The 18836-nt window shown below is 35.5% G+C and overlaps 1 long non-coding RNA gene across 4 annotated transcripts in view; it reads right to left on the reverse strand.

Annotated features, from left to right (window-relative positions):
* Positions 1–18836, reverse strand: part of LOC143229131 (uncharacterized) — a 65318-nt gene that overhangs the window by 9490 nt on the left and 36992 nt on the right. For all 4 annotated transcript variants that reach the window (XR_013015684.1, XR_013015679.1, XR_013015681.1 and 1 more), the window contains exon 3: positions 859–1040. This is a non-coding gene — a long non-coding RNA (uncharacterized LOC143229131). The remainder of the gene's footprint in view (positions 1–858; positions 1041–18836) is intronic.

Here is an 18836-nt window from a genome sequence, read left to right on the forward strand (position 1 = left end):
TATTTAGCGTGAGATTTGTAACTTCTTTCTCCTTTCGAACTTTTATTTATATGTCTCTTTTTACTATTTACGTTAAACAGATGTTGTGATTTGAGTTTTAAGAAAACTGCGACATTCATATAATCCGAAAAGATTGTATAACAATTTGACAAACTAATATTTATCAGCACTCCACCTCACCTTTCTTGTAAATTTGTCTGTCAAGGTGCAATTTGAAAATATCCGAAGTAGGACAGCGGTAAGTCTTCGTATTTACAAAACTAAAATTAGGGGGTTCGATTCCCGTGGATGGACAGAGGAGATAACCCAATGTGGTTTTGCAATAAGAAAAAAACACGACGAACATGCAATTCGAAAACATTCTAGCGATGAAAATTTGCCTTAGTCAACTAACGTTGATAAAAAAAAAAAAAAAAACAGCTATTGTGTTGAGTGAGTGTTTGAGTGTTTGCCAACATTATCGTATTTTGTTTTAGTTCATTTAGGAGCAAAATGTCCTGAAACTTTCCTTACTTTAACATATCGATAAAAGCTCCACCTGCCGGTTGCGAATTGATTAAATTATTAAACTGGCATTTAAATTTCATGCATGAATTGTTGGGGAAAAAGGTGTTTTAAAAGACCATCGATAATTCTGTGATTCACCAGCTTTGTTCGTCTTTCTTAACGAATTTATTTCCTCATTACCTTCCAACATGAAAACACGAGCCGGTTGTATGACGTCTCTGCTGTCTTATTATTAGAGACTTAGTTATGAATACACTTAAACTTCAGATTCTCATTGTTCCCATATATTTTAGTTTAAAGGGAATTTAATAAATATTCAACAATTTCTCATAATTCTTGTAAAATACTTACGAACGTCCGTAGCTTGTAGAAACAAAAGTAGTGCAGTAATACACAACGGACTAATTACATCATGGCTGGGAATCGAACCTCGAACTTCAGCTTTGCGCATTTGGAAACGTACTAGTGACTCATCTAGAGGACTGTAAAAACACAGGCTCTGGTAATATGAAGATTAACGCTCTTTGCCTATTCTGAAAAGAAACAACTAAAAAGAGTAGAGTTGTCGGATTTTTTTTTTATTAAAGAAATGACAAACATCGCTGAAGAGTTTTACTGGTGACAACTTAAGAAAAAGTGTACCGGTAGTAATGCAAAGGATAAGATATGACATAGGACTGAGTTACAATTAGAGATGGCAAAATTCAATAAAGATGGATACCTGATGTGTCATGTTTGTTCATCAAAAGAGGTGATCTGATGGATATCAAGTTCCAATATGTTCACTGTGTCCAACAAACATCGTGTTCCACTTCAAGTGGCTACAGAGGTGGACCAACGAAAGTCGAAGGTATTAACCTGATAGGATGTGATAATTGTATACTTATCTCTCTAGGTGTTTGATAGGATGTGATGGTTATATACTTATTTCTATAGGTGTTAACCGGATAGGATGTGATGGTTGTATACTTGTTTCTATAGGTACTAACTTGATAGGATGTGATAATTGTATACTTATCTCTCTAGGTGTTTGATAGGATGTGATGGTTATATACTTATTTCTATAGGTGTTAACCTGATAGGATGTGATGGTTGTATACTTGTTTCTATAGGTGTTTGATAGGATGTGATGGTTGTATACGTATCTCTCTAGGTGTTTCATAGGATGTGATGGTTGTATACTTATTTCTATAGGTGTTAACCGGATAGGATGTGATGGTTGTATACTTGTTTCTATAGGTATTAACCTAATAGGATGTGATGGTTGTATACTTATCTCTCTAGGTGTTTGATAGTATGTGATGGTTGTATACTTGTTTCTATAGGTGTTAACCTAATAGGATGTGATGGTTGTATACTTATCTCTCTAGGTGTTTGATAGTATGTGATGGTTGTATACTTGTTTCTATAGGTGTTAACCTAATAGGATGTGATGGTTGTATACTTGTTTCTATAGGTATTAACTTGATAGGATGTGATAATTGTATACTTACCTCTCTAGGTGTTTGATAGGATGTGATGGTTATATACTTATTTCTATAGGTGTTAACCTAATAGGATGTGATGGTTGTATACTTATCTCTCTAGGTGTTTGATAGGATGTGATGGTTGTATACTTGTTTCTATAGGTGTTAACCTAATAGGATGTGATGGTTGTATACTTATCTCTCTAGGTGTTTGATAGTATGTGATGGTTGTATACTTGTTTCTATAGGTGTTAACCTAATAGGATGTGATGGTTGTATACTTGTTTCTATAGGTATTAACTTGATAGGATGTGATAATTGTATACTTATCTCTCTAGGTGTTTGATAGGATGTGATGGTTATATACTTATTTCTATAGGTGTTAACCTGATAGGATGTGATGGTTGTATACTTGTTTCTATAGGTGTTTGATAGGATGTGATGGTTGTATACGTATCTCTCTAGGTGTTTGATAGGATGTGATGGTTGTATACTTATTTCTATAGGTGTTAACCGGATAGGATGTGATGGTTGTATACTTGTTTCTATAGGTATTAACCTGATAGGATGTGATGGTTGTATACTTGTTTCTATAGGTGTTAACCTGATAGGATGTGATGGTTGTATACTTGTTTCTATAGGTACTAACTTGATAGGATGTGATAATTGTATACTTATCTCTCTAGGTGTTTGATAGGATGTGATGGTTATATACTTATTTCTATAGGTGTTAACCTGATAGGATGTGATGGTTGTATACTTGTTTCTATAGGTGTTTGATAGGATGTGATGGTTGTATACGTATCTCTCTAGGTGTTTGATAGGATGTGATGGTTGTATACTTATTTCTATAGGTGTTAACCGGATAGGATGTGATGGTTGTATACTTGTTTCTATAGGTATTAACCTGATAGGATGTGATGGTTGTATACTTGTTTCTATAGGTGTTAACCTAATAGGATGTGATGGTTGTATACTTATCTCTCTAGGTGTTTGATAGGATGTGATGGTTATATACTTATTTCTATAGGTGTTAACCTGATAGGATGTGATGGTTGTATACTTGTTTCTATAGGTGTTTGATAGGACGTGATGGTTGTATACTTATCTCTCTAGGTGTTTGATAGGATGTGATGGTTGTATACTTATTTCTATAGGTGTTAACCTGATAGGATGTGATGGTTGTATACTTGTTTCTATAGGTATTAACCTGATAGGATGTGATGGTTGTATACTTGTTTCTATAGGTGTTAACCTAATAGGATGTGATGGTTGTATACTTGTTTCTATAGGTATTAACTTGATAGGATGTGATAATTGTATACTTATCTCTCTAGGTGTTTGATAGGATGTGATGGTTATATACTTATTTCTATAGGTGTTAACCTGATAGGATGTGATGGTTGTATACTTGTTTCTATAGGTGTTAACCTAATAGGATGTGATGGTTGTATACTTGTTTCTACGGCTGTTAACTTGATAGGATGTGATGGTTGTATACTTATTTCTCTATGTGTTTGATAGGATGTGATGGTTGTATACTTGCTTCTATAGGTGTTAATCTCATAGGATGTGATGATTGCATACTTGTTTCTATAGGTGTTAACCTGATAAGATGTGATGATTGTATACTTGTTTCTACAGCTGTTAACCAGATAAGATGTGATGGCTGTATACTTGTTTCTGTAGGTGTTAACCTGATAGGATGTGATGGTTGTATATATATAAGAACATTTAAACGTGTTATTTCCTCTTGCAGTCTTATACGAGGAAATAACACGTTTAAATGTTCTTATGTATATTTTCGTTCTCCTTTCTTCCAGCACTATTAGGCCCGGCATGGCCTAGCGCGTAAGGCGTGCGACTCGTAATCCGAGGGTCGCGGGTTCGTGCCCGCGTTGCGCTAAACATGCTCGCCCTCCCAGCCGTGGGGGTGTATAATGTGACGGTCAATCCCACTATTCGTTGGTAAAAGAGTAGCCCAAGAGTTGGCGGTGGTTGGTGATGACTAGCTGCCTTCCCTCTAGTCTTACACTGCTAAATTAGGGACGGCTAGCACAGATAGCCCTTGAGTAGCTTTGTGCGAAATTCCCAAACAAACAAACAAATCCAGCACTATTTAAATTTGCTAATGAGGTTCGAGGTAGGTAAATCTTTACCTACTCTCTACACCTTTATACAATATTTCAGTGCAGTGTGTTAAGGGGCGAGAGAGGTGAATTTCTACCTTTTCGTTAAAACTTTACTCAGTATTTAATCGGTGCATAGAGTAAACAATTGTGGTGAACTAATATGAAGGTACTAGTTATTATTGATAAAACTTTATAAAAGTAGAACTAACTGTGACAAAAACATGAAGAGTTTTACTGAAATAACGAGATCACAATTTGTTAACACGTAATTTTCGTTTCGTGTATAAAATAAAATAGTTCTTTTGACCAATTTATTGAGATTCCCACCTAGTGTCAGATTGAATCGTTTTCACTGTGAAATCAATTTGAAAAATAACTTAAATTACAATGTGTAATGTTCAGGGTAACCCTGGATAATACTACATTTTACACTATTGCATTACTGTCTTAGAAAAGCCCTTACCTATCTAGGTAGAAATACGGTATTTAGTAGTGGGTGTGGATAAAATTCACTCTTTTAAGAAATAAAATAATAATAACAGGGCTGAGCGTGGCTTAGAAATCAGTGTGATCGGATCGTGAGTCATGGGGCTTATAGATCGCGTTATGTTGCAACAAACACATGTCCTGCGTTTTGGAGCAGTGGATATGCTCTGCGAATGACAGTCAAATAAGGGTTGACTAGCTGCTTTCTCTCTAGTCTATCAGTTTAAAATTAGATAAGGTTAGCGTAAGATCCTTTGTGTAACTATGCTAAAAATTTCTGAAACAAACAAACAGTCTAAAACAAAACCCAAAGTAAATCCATCGTTTTCCATGACAGCTTTATCCACACTGTTATATCACCTACAGCACGTCACTCATCTAACCGCATATCACCTCGCGTTTTATTTATCCCTTACCAACAATCTTCATTCTAAGCATTATCGTAGCTGCACTTTCCTGTTGTCTTCTGAGATAAACAGTTTTCTCAATGGTTGTTTAACGTCATGTGACAACTTTGTACTGCTTTTCACACGCTGCTGTTTGAATAGTGGCCAGTGCTAAAGGAAAGTGTTAGTTATAAACACTCGGATGTTTGTTACACTTTACAACCTTGTCCAGTCACAGTGACACATTTGTTCTCTTTCGATTGCTACTGCTAACCGACTCTTATGTCAAATGTTTTTAAGCAACTGGTCTATTGTGTCTCTTTAAAAGCCAAAAAGACCATACTTACACCTCATAGTTTTTCGTTGGGTAGTATTGAAGGAAGCACCTGGCATATCACATGTTAAATATATGTTCCAAATGCAAATGAATGAATTTTTTTTTTCAAACATTACTGCGTGGGAAGTCTGATAAAGTAACTAGTCAAAGTGTGTCTCAAAAAATATAAACTCACAACTATTAAAAATTAATTTCACTCGTAAAAAAAGAGAACCACATTAACAGCAGTTATTGTAGAAATAGACTGCTAGCTGTCCTTGAGGAAGCTAACAAGATATCTAATAAAAATGACTACAGAGAGAATGCCATACTTCATAAAAGAAAAAAAAAACACTAAATAAATATGTGAATATACTTTAGAAAAAGGAAGTGGTATCCAATAAAAATAATTATTATACCTACCTCCCTCTCCCCCCAAAAGTAACAGCTTTTCTGTAGGAATACCCACCGGGATTCAGAAAATGGATAACATCACATGTAATCCAGCCTTCCTAGTAGCTAAACATTGCCTTGTACCGGACTTTTCTATTTTTTTGTCGGAAGGAAATGTAAATTTGTTTTAACTTTTCTTAAATGATTTTTCTTATCCGTCAGAATAAATCTAAAAACACTATTTGATTAAAATGTCAAACTGGCTGCTCCTGCTTCGTTTTTTGAAATTAACAACATTTCGGTCTTTGTGCTGAAACTTAAGTTGTATTAGACCCAGCATGGCCAGGTGGTTAGGGCGCTCGACTCGTAATCTGAGGGTCGCGGGTTTGAATCCCCGTCATATCAAACATGCTCGCCTTTTCAGCCGTGGGTGAGTTATAACGTGACGTTCAACCCCTCTATTCCTTGGTAAGAGAGTAGTCCAAGAGTTCGTGGTGAGTGGTGATGACTAGCCGCCTTTCCTCTAGTCTTACACTGCTAAATTAGGGACGTCTAACGCAGATAGCCCTCGAGTAGCTTTGTGCGAAATTTAAAAAAACAAACAAACAAAAAACAAATAATTTGTATTATCTCAAGCATTGTCAATTTTATCCACTTCAAACAAGTACAAAGAATATTGTTCTCTGTGTAGCTATACTGCAACGGCTGCTTTCTTTGGACAGAAAAACTATAAAAATACGAGGGGTGGAAGCTGTGTTCTTTACAAGACTACGTGATTATTAAAACAAATATTCTATTTTATTTAAAAATATTCCGAACACTTATCACAATATATTAAGAATATGTTATAATCAACAATTACATACTACTGATTAACATATTTTGTTTGATTAAATTACTGTTTGGGTAACTGATGCTACACTGAAATGAATAAAATATGTTGACTCCGATAAATCAACTATTATAAACTGTTGACTTCTGATCGTGTATCCACAGAAAGTAAGTTCTAATGATATACACCCGTGAATTTTATTTGTAAGTTTAATATTCGAACATTATGAAAAAATATTTTCCATAGTTATTTATCCTTGTGATAAATTAAACAGAAGATTATTCGTATTTTGAAAGACTTGTAATGGTTTGTCGTAACAGGTACAAGCCGTGGGTACCTTTGGTCATATGTTTAGCACATTAAAAATTCCCGACAATGGTACAGGGTGTTCCAGAAGTATGGACCCATAAGAGAAACAGATGTTGTATTGCTAATGTTAAACAAACACATTTCTAATGTCAGTTGTACATATTTAAGAGGAGAAAATAACCTGATAGAACAGTATACTAAACACTGAGATATGTGTGGCTGTTGATGGCATGCAATTTGAGTGATAAATAAATTAAGAACAAATTGTAAATTTCTCCCTATGAGTTCCAGACTTCTGGAACAACCTGTATAATACAGTACCTCTACAATAGATTTATTGCTGGAGGAATGTGCTCCCCGAAATGGTTGAACGATGTGGAGTCAAGGAACACAATATTCCCAGGAAGAGGAGTTAGGATATACTCTTGAAAAAAAGAAACGCAAAAGGGATATTTTTGTTATTTTAAAGAGAAATATATGTAATAACGTTACAAGCTCAGAGTATGTGATGTTACACGTGTTAAGGCACTGATTGTCAGACCAAAATGACAATAAAAGTTGTGCACTTTGAAAACGGAGGAAAACATCGGATTTTTCGCCAAAACGCATTCGTGTCCAATAACTTTGTTTAAGAGATCTGCATGTTCTGCAAGTACAACATGTGCAAAATGCCTATAAAAGTGACGGGTTCTCGGTTTCCATAGCTCAGTGTTAAACCACCGACACGCAATACAGTTACGCCAAGACTGACTGAAGCACAACGCAACAACGACATTGGTCGCTTGGAAGCAGGCGAATCTCGATCAGATGTTGCCAGAGCTGTGAATGTCCACCCAAGCACCATCACAAGGCTATGGAATCGTCACCAACAACATGGATCAACTCGTGACCGTCCATGATCTGGCAGACCTCGTGTGACCACGCCCGCACAAGATCGCTACATCCGGTTACGTCACCTTCGGGATAGGACCACCACTGCGACGTCTACTGCCTCAACCATACCAGGGCTGCGTAGAATTTCCAATCAGACCTTACGCAACCGACTACGAGATTCTTAGGCCCCATGTGAAACCCATCATGGTGAACGTCAACGACGTTTTTCAACATGACAACGCCCGTCCTCACACAGCCCGACTCACCACTGTCTTCTTGAGACACCACAACATCAACGTTCTTCCCTGGCTCTCCAGATCACCAGATTTAAACCCCATCAAACATCTTTGGGATGAGTTGGACCGACGTCTGCGACGGCGACAACCTCAACCGCAGACTCTACCTCAGCTTGCAGAAGCTTTGCAGGCTGAGTGGACAGCCATTCCACAGGATGTGATTCGTCATCTCATCGCTTCCATGGGCAGGAGATGCCAAGCAGTTATTGATGTTCACGGGGGGCATACTCGTTATTGACGTTGAGTAACGTTAAACTTCAACTAGTGAGCGTGGACTTCGCCTTTGCAGACTTTGGATGTTCAGCAGTGAATGTGCAAAGTTTCACACATGTCATACAAAACTACCCGGAATAAACTTGTTAACAATTTGTCTCAAATTTTGCCTATTGCGTTTCTTTTTTTGAAGAGTATATAACTCATTGTAACTAAACAATAACTTTTGAGTTCATCCCTTAATACAATATGAAACAACACTTTTATTGTTATGAAAGAAAACCCTCAAATCCATAAAGCCATTGCAATCGAAAATGGACTGGTTCCTGATATTTTAAGTCCCAACAACTAAAAGTTCGCAATACTTGTAAAATCCTCCTCCGATCCAGTTGTGTGGGCCTATGGTACCTTTAGTCGTGAAAACTGACATCCACATGCAGTAAAGTCTCAATGGTAAGTTTGTCAAGATGTATGGTTTGAGATTAACTTCGCCATCTTTCGCAGAAGCTTGTTACAACGGAACTCGCTTTGTGTCTGATAATATTACGTTGCCTTGGTTATCAGACTAAACACTGTTGAAGGCTGAGGACGTAGATTATATCTATACTGAAATTATGTATTTAAAATTACTTTACCTTTTAGATACCTATCTTAGAGTACAGACGAATTTCATAGAAGAAAAAATCCCTAAATAAAAATTTTAACACACTTTAGAAAGTGGCCAGATTCAATTAAGTAGTTATTATAAGCTAAAAAAAAATTGTAACAAGAAACTCAGAAGGATTACATTGAACAGAACTTTATTTAGAAGTAGTCCCCTGCTCGTACAGCGGTTAGTCTACGGATTTACAACGCTAAAATCAGGGGTTCGATTCCCCTCAGTGGGCTCAGCAGATAGCCCAATGTGGCTTTGATATAAGAAAACACAAACAAACACTTATTTAGAAGTATCAAAGCCCATCGCACCAGACATGCTTGCCCTTTCAGCCGTGGGAGCGTTATAATGTGACAGGTAATCCCACTATTCATTGGTAAAAGAGTAGTCCAAGAGTTGGAGGTGGGTGGTGATGACTAGTTGCCTTCCCTCTAGTCTTAGACTGCTAAATTAGGGATGACTAGCGCAGAGAGGCCACGGGTAGCTTTGTGCAAAATTAAAAAAACAAGCAAGTAACAGAGCTGTATACAATGTGTATCTCTTTACCTTAAACCTAGTACTTACTATCGTCTTCGTGTTTGGTCACTAGACTAGCGGGTAATGTATACCAAGATGTCTCTCGGTAGTAAAAAAAACAGCAAAAACATGCTTTATATTGTAGGGATTATATTATTATATAGCCTTTTTTTCTTAACGCTAATCTTCTAGTATTAAAGAAGCACTCTCTGAAAATATTAATTCATGTAAAAGTGTAAATATATATGATACATATAATCTTTTTTATTTACTTGGGAGTTTTTGTACATAAAAGTTCAGTTATCAAATACCGTTTTTGTGGTCCGTGCACAAAGTTCAAAATTCGTACATGACAGAGTTGCTGAGATACGTTTAATATGCAGTGTTGGGGACATAAACGAATGTCTGTTGTATCCGTCAACAAACAACACTAACCGTTATAGCACTAAATGAATTTTTCTCTCTCATTTTATGGTTAACAGTAAAACCATACAGTCTTTTACCACTTGAAAATACCACTTGACATCATGAGGGCATTCCAGCAGCATAAGATAATGGTGTTTAACACCATACGACTTTTCTAGCAGCACAGAATATTGTTTCTCCATTTCTGGAAAACAGTTCCATCAGCATGGTTATTAGAAAACAGGTTTCGATACTCGTGGTGAACAGAGCACAGATATCCCGTTGTGTGGCTTTGTACTTAATTCCAAACAAACAAACAAATATTAAATATATAAATTTAAACGCCCTCTGTTGCGGAATTGAGTATTACGTAGTCTCCCTTGCTGATCTTAGGTTAACACCAGCCGGAATAATATAAGTTTAACCGCTTCAAGACATAACGGATCAGTGTTAGTCGGACATTCTGTATCTTCAGAATAACATTTTTAACACCTCTGTATAGTGGATTTTAATGTGTATGACTTTTAACTAACACAAAATATCACTATTTTGCATTATTTTAACATCGACTCGTTATTTTTTACAATTATTGTTTAATATCACATGGACTGTTTATTAGGTATTAGAATGGATACTAACAATTAAAATGTACCAACTTTATTCCACTTGTAAGACTGGACATGTTGTTTCCGGTGACTCAGCATTAAGTCCCAGGGGTTATAGTGGTAATAATTGGATTTCGATACTCGTAGTGGGCAGAGCACAGATAGTGTATAGCATGCTTTTGCATTTAACAACAAACAGCCTCTTACTTTGAGAATATTATTTAAAACAAGGGTTACAAAGCAGGCTTATAAACATTCCATGTTATTAAACTCCTCTCTAGTGGCACAGTGGAAAGTTTGTGGACTTACAACAGTAAAAACTGGGTTTCGCTACTTGTCATGGGCACAGCTGAGATATTCCATTATGTAGATTTTTGCTTAACTGTAAATAAACAAACTTATTACTATATTATCGCTAGTGTTTCGATAATATGAAGAAGAAACAGTGAGTGCATTTTGTTTTATCGTGGCGACATTACCTAGATCTGACGTGATACTCCAGTTACCGTGGGAATATTAAAACAACCGTTAACAAACAATGCGTGTCGACATTGTTTACTGTAGTTTCACTTCAATCCTTTTGGTGGGAAGAGCATGAGGTTCTTGTTTCAACCTTCAGATGGCAGAATCAGATGAAGTTTGTTTGTTTGTTTTTTAAATTTCGCGCAAAGCTACTCGAGGGCCATCTGCGCTAGCCGTCCATAATTTAGCAGTGTATGACTAGAGAGAAGGCAGCTAGTCATTACCACCCAGCGCCAACTTTTGGGCTACTCTTTTACCAACTAATAGTGGGATTGACCGTCACATTATAACGCCCCCACAGCTGAAAGTGCGAGCAGGTTTGGTGCGACGGGGATTCGAACCCACGATCCTCAGATTACGAGTCGAACGCCTTAACCCACCTGGCCATACCGGGCCGAATCAGATGAAACAACAAGTAATGTTTCCAGTGTATTTTTTATTATTTCATGATTGTCCGGTATAAAAAGTTAAAATAAATCTTTACTTTTAAAAACAGTGATTTAGTGAAGAAAAACACTTTTAAACTCTTTCTAAGCCATATACCCTTTTGTTTAAAATTATAATTACATACCAAGCTTCTTTTACAGTCGTTTGATACATTTAGGGTGTATATTGGAGCAGGACAGCTGTACAGTTTGTTGTTTACAATTTATTTTACAAGAAAGCAATGACAACATCTCGCTTAGAGTGAACGACTTACTTTAGAGCGAAAAACAAAACGTAAGAAAATTAATTATATTTTCTCAGGAACGCTGGAGTTTCAGCTCTGTCAAACACGTGTAGAGCGAACGTTAATTAGATCGAAGAGAAAAACCGGTTTATGTTTTGTCTAAAAATGTACGTCAAAAGAATAAAGGAAAATGGTTATTCTTGTCTCCAGGAACTTGACAGTAGGTCTGACTGGGACGACATCTATGGTAAATATGTTACTTCTTTCAAAGGCTCCATATTAACTTTTAAATAATTGTATTTATGGAGATAAATAAGCGCATTATATTTATATAAATGCACATCGTCCTATTTTACTATAAGTTACGGCCAGTAGACCCTTATTCATAGTAATTATGACCTTCTAGATCTGCTGAAGTAGTGTCTATCCGTTCGGGATTCACTCGTTCATGTCGACAGATCAGTTCGGCAGATAAGTTATTGTCGGCTCATCTTGGGCCCATCCAAGCTAATCTCCCATAGAGTCAACGCACCCACCCCACATTATGTCTCCCTTAGAGTCAATGCCTTCTGGGAGTCGGTCATGTAATAAGTAAAAGGTTCGTACAAAGAGATCGTCTTGTATCCTCCACTCCTTCCAGTCGTGTACTCGTGACGCTTGCGAATTTCAAGATTTGTAATAAATTATACAAGGCCAAACACATTAAAAATTCTTTACACTGTGAATACTAACGTTTACACTCGGCGATTAATTTCTCTCTCTCATTTTTCCTTTTAATTTTCTCGCACGGTACCTGAATTTAAAAATTATATTAAAGCTTCCAATATTGGTACGAAGTGTGAGCGGTACAATTTTTTTTTTTTTTTTGCTATAACTTTGAAGCCCCAAAACAACTCTGCAAAAGCGGAAGAAGGGAATACAGCTATACTGTTGTCTTTAAAATTAAATCGAGAGCTGTGAGATGAAGCAAGGGGTCATCTATTTAAGTATAACCTGTACCTGTTGATATTTATCAAAATAACTAGTTCAGTTACTGAACATCCCACCCACCGCGTCGGTTTGTAAACTGTTTTATTTGTCCATATCTTGTCTCCAGGAAAACTTTTGATGGGAAATGTTTCTAGAGGCTCTTGTTATCGGTAAACAAGCTTTGTTATGAAAAGAAAGTCTCTGTTACTTGACTCTTTGTCCACAGATGTCATTGTTATCTGTACTTGCTTAAAGAAAAGTTTAATAGTCTCCTTGTTACCTGGGTACTATTTGAAATGACGATATAGCTTACAAAAGTTTATATCATTATCCGACAGAAACATTGTGTATTGTTACGGATGTGTTTTTCTGTATAACGTTTTAATTTAGGCTATTGAAGGTATAGTACGTGTCTTACTTAGTAAACAGACAGCTATACAATTTCCTGGACTTATCTTTTCCGGTTTAAAATAAGTTTATTTCCTGTACGACATTTCCATAAACCTTTTTCCACCAACCGGTCAATATGACATCTTATATCTCTATATATTTATGTCATCGTATATCTTTATCATTTCACTTTGTTTATACAGCAGCGCAACTAACGCCAATTTAATATATTTTTCCTTGCTTGTTTGGTGTCACGATTGGGCGATTTTCTTCAGTCTACTGTTATATAAACTGTGTAGTATCCGGTTCCTTCAATCAACTTTATCAGATGACATTAGTTTCCCAGTCTCATGGTTTAGGGAAAACAAAAGTTGATTACTGTATAATTAAAGGAAAATAAAATGTTTTTACATTTGCTCATTCAAAATCAATTTGAAGCTTTATCATAATTCAAGAGAATATTGGTTTGTTTTGAATTTTGCGTACAGCTACACGAGGGTTATCTGCGCTAGCCGTCCCTAATTTTGCAGTGTAAGTCTAGAAGGAAGGCAGCTAGTCATCACCACCCACTACCAACTCTTGGGCTACTCTTTAATTAACGAATAGTGGGATTGATCGTCACATTATAACGCTCCCACGGCTGAAAGAGTGAGAATGTTTGGTGTGACGGGATTCAAACGCGCGACCCTCGGATTACGAGTCGAGTGCCTTAATCACCTGGCCATGCCAGGCGAGTTCAAGAGAGATCAACTCGTTTTAAGAATTTGAGGTTTTAATTAAACTGCCCAACTTAATGGGTAAAATAAAAAGTACATTCTCGGGATATCAGCTTTTAAATGCTTCGAACAAAATATTTGTTAGTTGTTATTGAATCCATAAACGAAAAACCAAAATGCAACTTTATCTGTAGTTCTCATTTTAAGAAACTGAACTGTATCTTTATACATGTTCTAAAGTATCTGTTCTCAAACTTTGTTTCCTCAGTGGACCACTCTGGCTGTGCAAAAAGTGCGTGGACCACCTACCAGTCCTGTCCCATCCGCTTTCACGTGGTACCGAAAAGGGAAAAAAAAACAACGATCAGAATTAATGCTTTTGATATGACTTGCATTTTGGACCAGCCACGGATCATCAGTGGGTCTTGGACCACACTTTGGAAACCACAGCTCTAAAGAACATTGTTCTTGTAAATTTGTATTTTCTGTTTCAAGCCCCATCGCGCCAATCATGCTCGCCCTTTCAGCCGTGGGGGCGTTATATTGTGACGGTCAATCCCACTATTCGTTGGTAAAAGAGTAGCCCAAGAGTTGGCGGTGGGTGGTGATGACTAGCTGCCTTCCCTCTAGCCTTACACTGCTAAATTAGGGACGGCTAGCACAGATAGCCCTCGAGTAGCTTTGTGCGAAATTCAAAAACAAACAAAACAAACTGTTTCAAGCAAAAATATTATTGACATTCGCACTGTTGTATTGTATGTATATAATATTTCAAAACAAAATGTAGCTTTCAATTGTTTGCCATTCTTAGAGGTGGTGTTTAGACTGACATTTTTTATATAATCACAATATAATTAAAATTTTAGGAGTGATAACTGTTGAATGTACTTTTAACCATGTAAATAGGAAGCAACAGTGTGGTATGTTGAACAGATGTGATATACTTCAGAGATGTCTTATAAACTTCAAGGAAAGATAACTACCGAGGCTGTCTAATGTGTTGGTAGAAAGCTGTTCAGATACAGAACCTTTTATATTTTTTTTTAGTATTACTGCATCACAATTCTCTAATAATATATATATAATAAGAAATTGCTCTTTAAAACTACGCGACAACGTTAAAAACAAACTACGACATGTTTACATTACAGGTTAAAACAAAAGACAAGGCTTCATAGACATATTTACACACCTAAAATTCGGGGTTAGGTTCCTCGAGGTGGATATAGTGCTGATAACCCAACGTGAGACTTTTAACTCTGAAACTAACTCTTCGAACGTCATCTAGTTTATTTTATAAAATGCTAAGTTTCCTAGGGATGAAGTTTTATAAATTTCAAAATTTCTCTCTTTAAAATATATCATACCAAACATTACGTTGTAAAAAAATTAGCCTATAAACTTAAAAGTGAAATTGTTTAAAAATTTTTCTTCCTCAAACGTTTCTGTTGTTTTATTCGTGCATAAATTAAACACTGGGCTATGTGAACTCTATCCATCTGGGGGAATCAGACCCCAAATTTTTGCGTCGTGTACTTTTTTGTTTATGTGATTATAAAACTACTTAAATATCTAACTACGGATTAGTTGTAGGTCACTTCATTTTGCTTCTTACGACACTTTAAACTATTCTAGGGTTAAAAATCATGAGAATTTAAAGATATTTGACAGAATGACTGTGAACTAACAACAAATGTATTCACTGATCTCGGATTTACAGTGATGAGTTTGAAACACAAGAAAGCTCGCTTAATATTACATGTTTAAAATAAGAATCAATAGATTCTATCAACCCTTTATATCGATTTACAAAACCCAAACAGAAGAAGACAGAATAATTTGAGGCTAATGAAAACGTAAATTAATTAACTAAGATTTTGAAGAATAATATTATTTTAGAACAAAATATCGATATGTATCCGAAGACATCATCAAGGATATAATTAATAGAGCAACTATATGTCATTTTATATTCCATTTTTGAATTACACTTTCACATTTTGTCAATATTTGACCATATGTAACATTTCAGAAAACGAAACTTCATGCAATATGACAAATATAATATAATACTTGTTAATAATGTTTCTATTACATGAGGAGCAGACAAATATTATTGCAACTAAGTACTTTCCTGTATGAGGTGTATACAGCATTACTCTACTACATTACCTCCTATATCAGATGTATACAGCATTACTCTGCTGAATCACTTCACTATGTCACACATATACAGCATTACTCTACTGAATTACCTCTTTATATCAGACATATACAGCATTACTCTACTACATTACCTCCTATATCAGATGTATACAGCATTACTCTACTACATTACCTCATATATCAAATGTATACAGCATTACTCTACTACATTACGTCCTATATCAGACGTATACAGCATTACTCTACTGAATCACTTCACTATGTCACACATATACAGCATTACTCTACTACATTACCTCCTATATCAGACATATACAGTATCAATCTGTCGATTTTTCTCCTCATATCAAATGTATACAATATCACTGCACTAATTTAACTCTCTGTGTCAGATATATACCCCATTATTCTACTACATTACTTCCTTTATCAGACGTGTACAGCATTACTCTACTACATTACCTCCTTTATCAGACGTGTACAGCATTACTCTACTACATTACCTCCTTTATCAGAGGTGTAAACAGCATTACTCTACTACATTACTTCCTTTATCAGACGTGTACAGCATTACTCTACTACATTATTCTACTGTACAGCATCACTTCACATTACCTTCTTTATCAGAGGTATACAGCATTACTCTACTACATTACCTCCTATATCAGAGCATATAATCAGCATTACTCTACTGAATCACTTCACTATGTCACACATATACAGCATTACTCTACTACATTACCTCACTATGTCACACATATACAGCATTACTCTACTACATTACCTCCTATATCAGAGCATATAATCAGCATTACTCTACTGAATCACTTCACTATGTCACACACATACAGCATTACTCTACTGAATTACCTCACTATGTCAGAGGTATACAGCATTACTCTACTACATTACCTCCTATATCAGAGGTATACAGCATTACTCTACTGAATTACTTTACTATGTCACACATATACAGCATTACTCTACTACATTACCTCCTATATCAGAGGTATACAGCATTACTCTACTGATATACTTCACTATGTCACACATATACAGCATTACTCTACTACATTACCTCCTATATCAGAGGTATACAGCATTACTCTACTGAATCACTTCACTATGACACACATATACAGCATTACTCTACTACATTACCTCCTATATCAGAGGTATACAGCATTACTCTACTGAATCACTTCACTATGTCACACATATACAGCATTACTCTACTACATTACCTCCTATATCAGAGGTATACAGCATTACTCTACTGAATTACTTCACTATGACACACACATACAGCATTACTCTACTGAACTGTCTCGCTGTGTCAGCTGTGTTATGGCACTACTGTTAATGATTATCAACAGAATTGCTCTACTAACTGTCTGTCTTCCTTGTTTCTGCAGTAGCATTAGTATTATTGTCATTACTTACCTCACATATCTGATTTAGTATAAGCTTGTTTTACTGTCACAGGTTACTTTTTTAGTATATGCAGTAATACAAGATTCACCAGTATACGTTACGTTTTAAATAGGTGTAGTAATACAAGATTCACAAGTATACGTTACTTTTTCAGTAGGTGCAGTAATACAAGATTTATCAGCATACGTTACTTCTCTATAGTGTCTAAAGTAATACAAGATTAACTGCCATACGTTACTTCTCTATAGTGTCTAAAGTAATACAAGATTAACTGCCATACGTTACTTTTCTATAGTGTCTAAAGTAATACAAGATTAACTGAGTATACGTTACTTTTCATAGTGTCAGTAATACAAGATTAACTGCATACGTTACTTTTCTATAGTGTGTAGTAATACAAGATTAACTGCCATACGTTACTTTTCTATAGTGTCTAAAGTAATACAAGATTAACTGCCATACGTTATTCTCTATAGTGTCTAAAGTAATACAAGATTAACTGCCATACGTTACTTTTATAGTGTCTAAAGTAATACAAGATTAACTGCCATACGTTACTTCTTCAGTGTCTGCAGTAATACAAGATTAACTGCCATACGTTACTTTTCTATAGTGTCTAAAGTAATACAAGATTAACTGCCATACGTTACTTTTCTATAGTGTCTAAAGTAATACAAGATTAACTGCCATACGTTACTTCTCTATAGTGTCTAAAGTAATACAAGATTAACTGCCATACGTTACTTTTCTATAGTGTCTAAAGTAATACAAGATTAACTGCCATACGTTACCTTTTCTATAGTGTCTACATTTGTGCAAACTTTATTTTTAAAATTTACGTCTGCTGTTAATTTTTAGATTTTCTTTATTTATGAAGGTCAAGCTAAACTAACGTCTTATAAAAATAATATATTATTGTTTCTTTCTTATAAATAAATTAGTTTCATTCCTTGTTCTACCACAGTGTGGATATATAAAAAATTCTTTCTTAGTTTGACAGAAAATTAATGATAAATAAAAATGTGTTTTGAGGACCTAAAAAGTTTTAAAAGAGGTAAACCAGAGACTAGTTGGTAGAAATGTATCCAGTGTTTGGATGTCATTCTCATTTTACTGTAACCTTGACGTAACTTGTAAAAGTTGCTGTGCCATGCCTGGTGTTTCAAATTACTTGAAACCTTTTTCACGCTCATGTAGTAACACTTGTTCTTAAAGTCATTAAGATGAAACGTTTTTAAAATAACAAAACAGACGCCGAGGGGTGGGTACAAAATTTCACCGCATGAGGTCTCACGAAGCGGAAGTAAGACTATAGCCTCTGAATTTTCATTGTTATTACGACCTAAGATACATATCGTCCTCTATAAAAATAAATATTTAACTTCTAATGTTTTTCTGATCAGAATCTTCGTGGAAGAAAAACACGAAAAAATCATTCATTATACATTTTTACTGAGTGGGAAAAATACATAAAATTTCGAAATTAATTATTTATTTATTTTTCCTAATGGTAATTAAACGAAGTAAATTTATAAACAACGTAGATGAAAGAAACGAAACGAGAAGAATGTAAGCACGT

This window comes from Tachypleus tridentatus, chromosome 1 (assembly GCF_004210375.1).
Source record: "Tachypleus tridentatus isolate NWPU-2018 chromosome 1, ASM421037v1, whole genome shotgun sequence".
Classification (NCBI taxonomy): domain Eukaryota; kingdom Metazoa; phylum Arthropoda; class Merostomata; order Xiphosura; family Limulidae; genus Tachypleus; species Tachypleus tridentatus.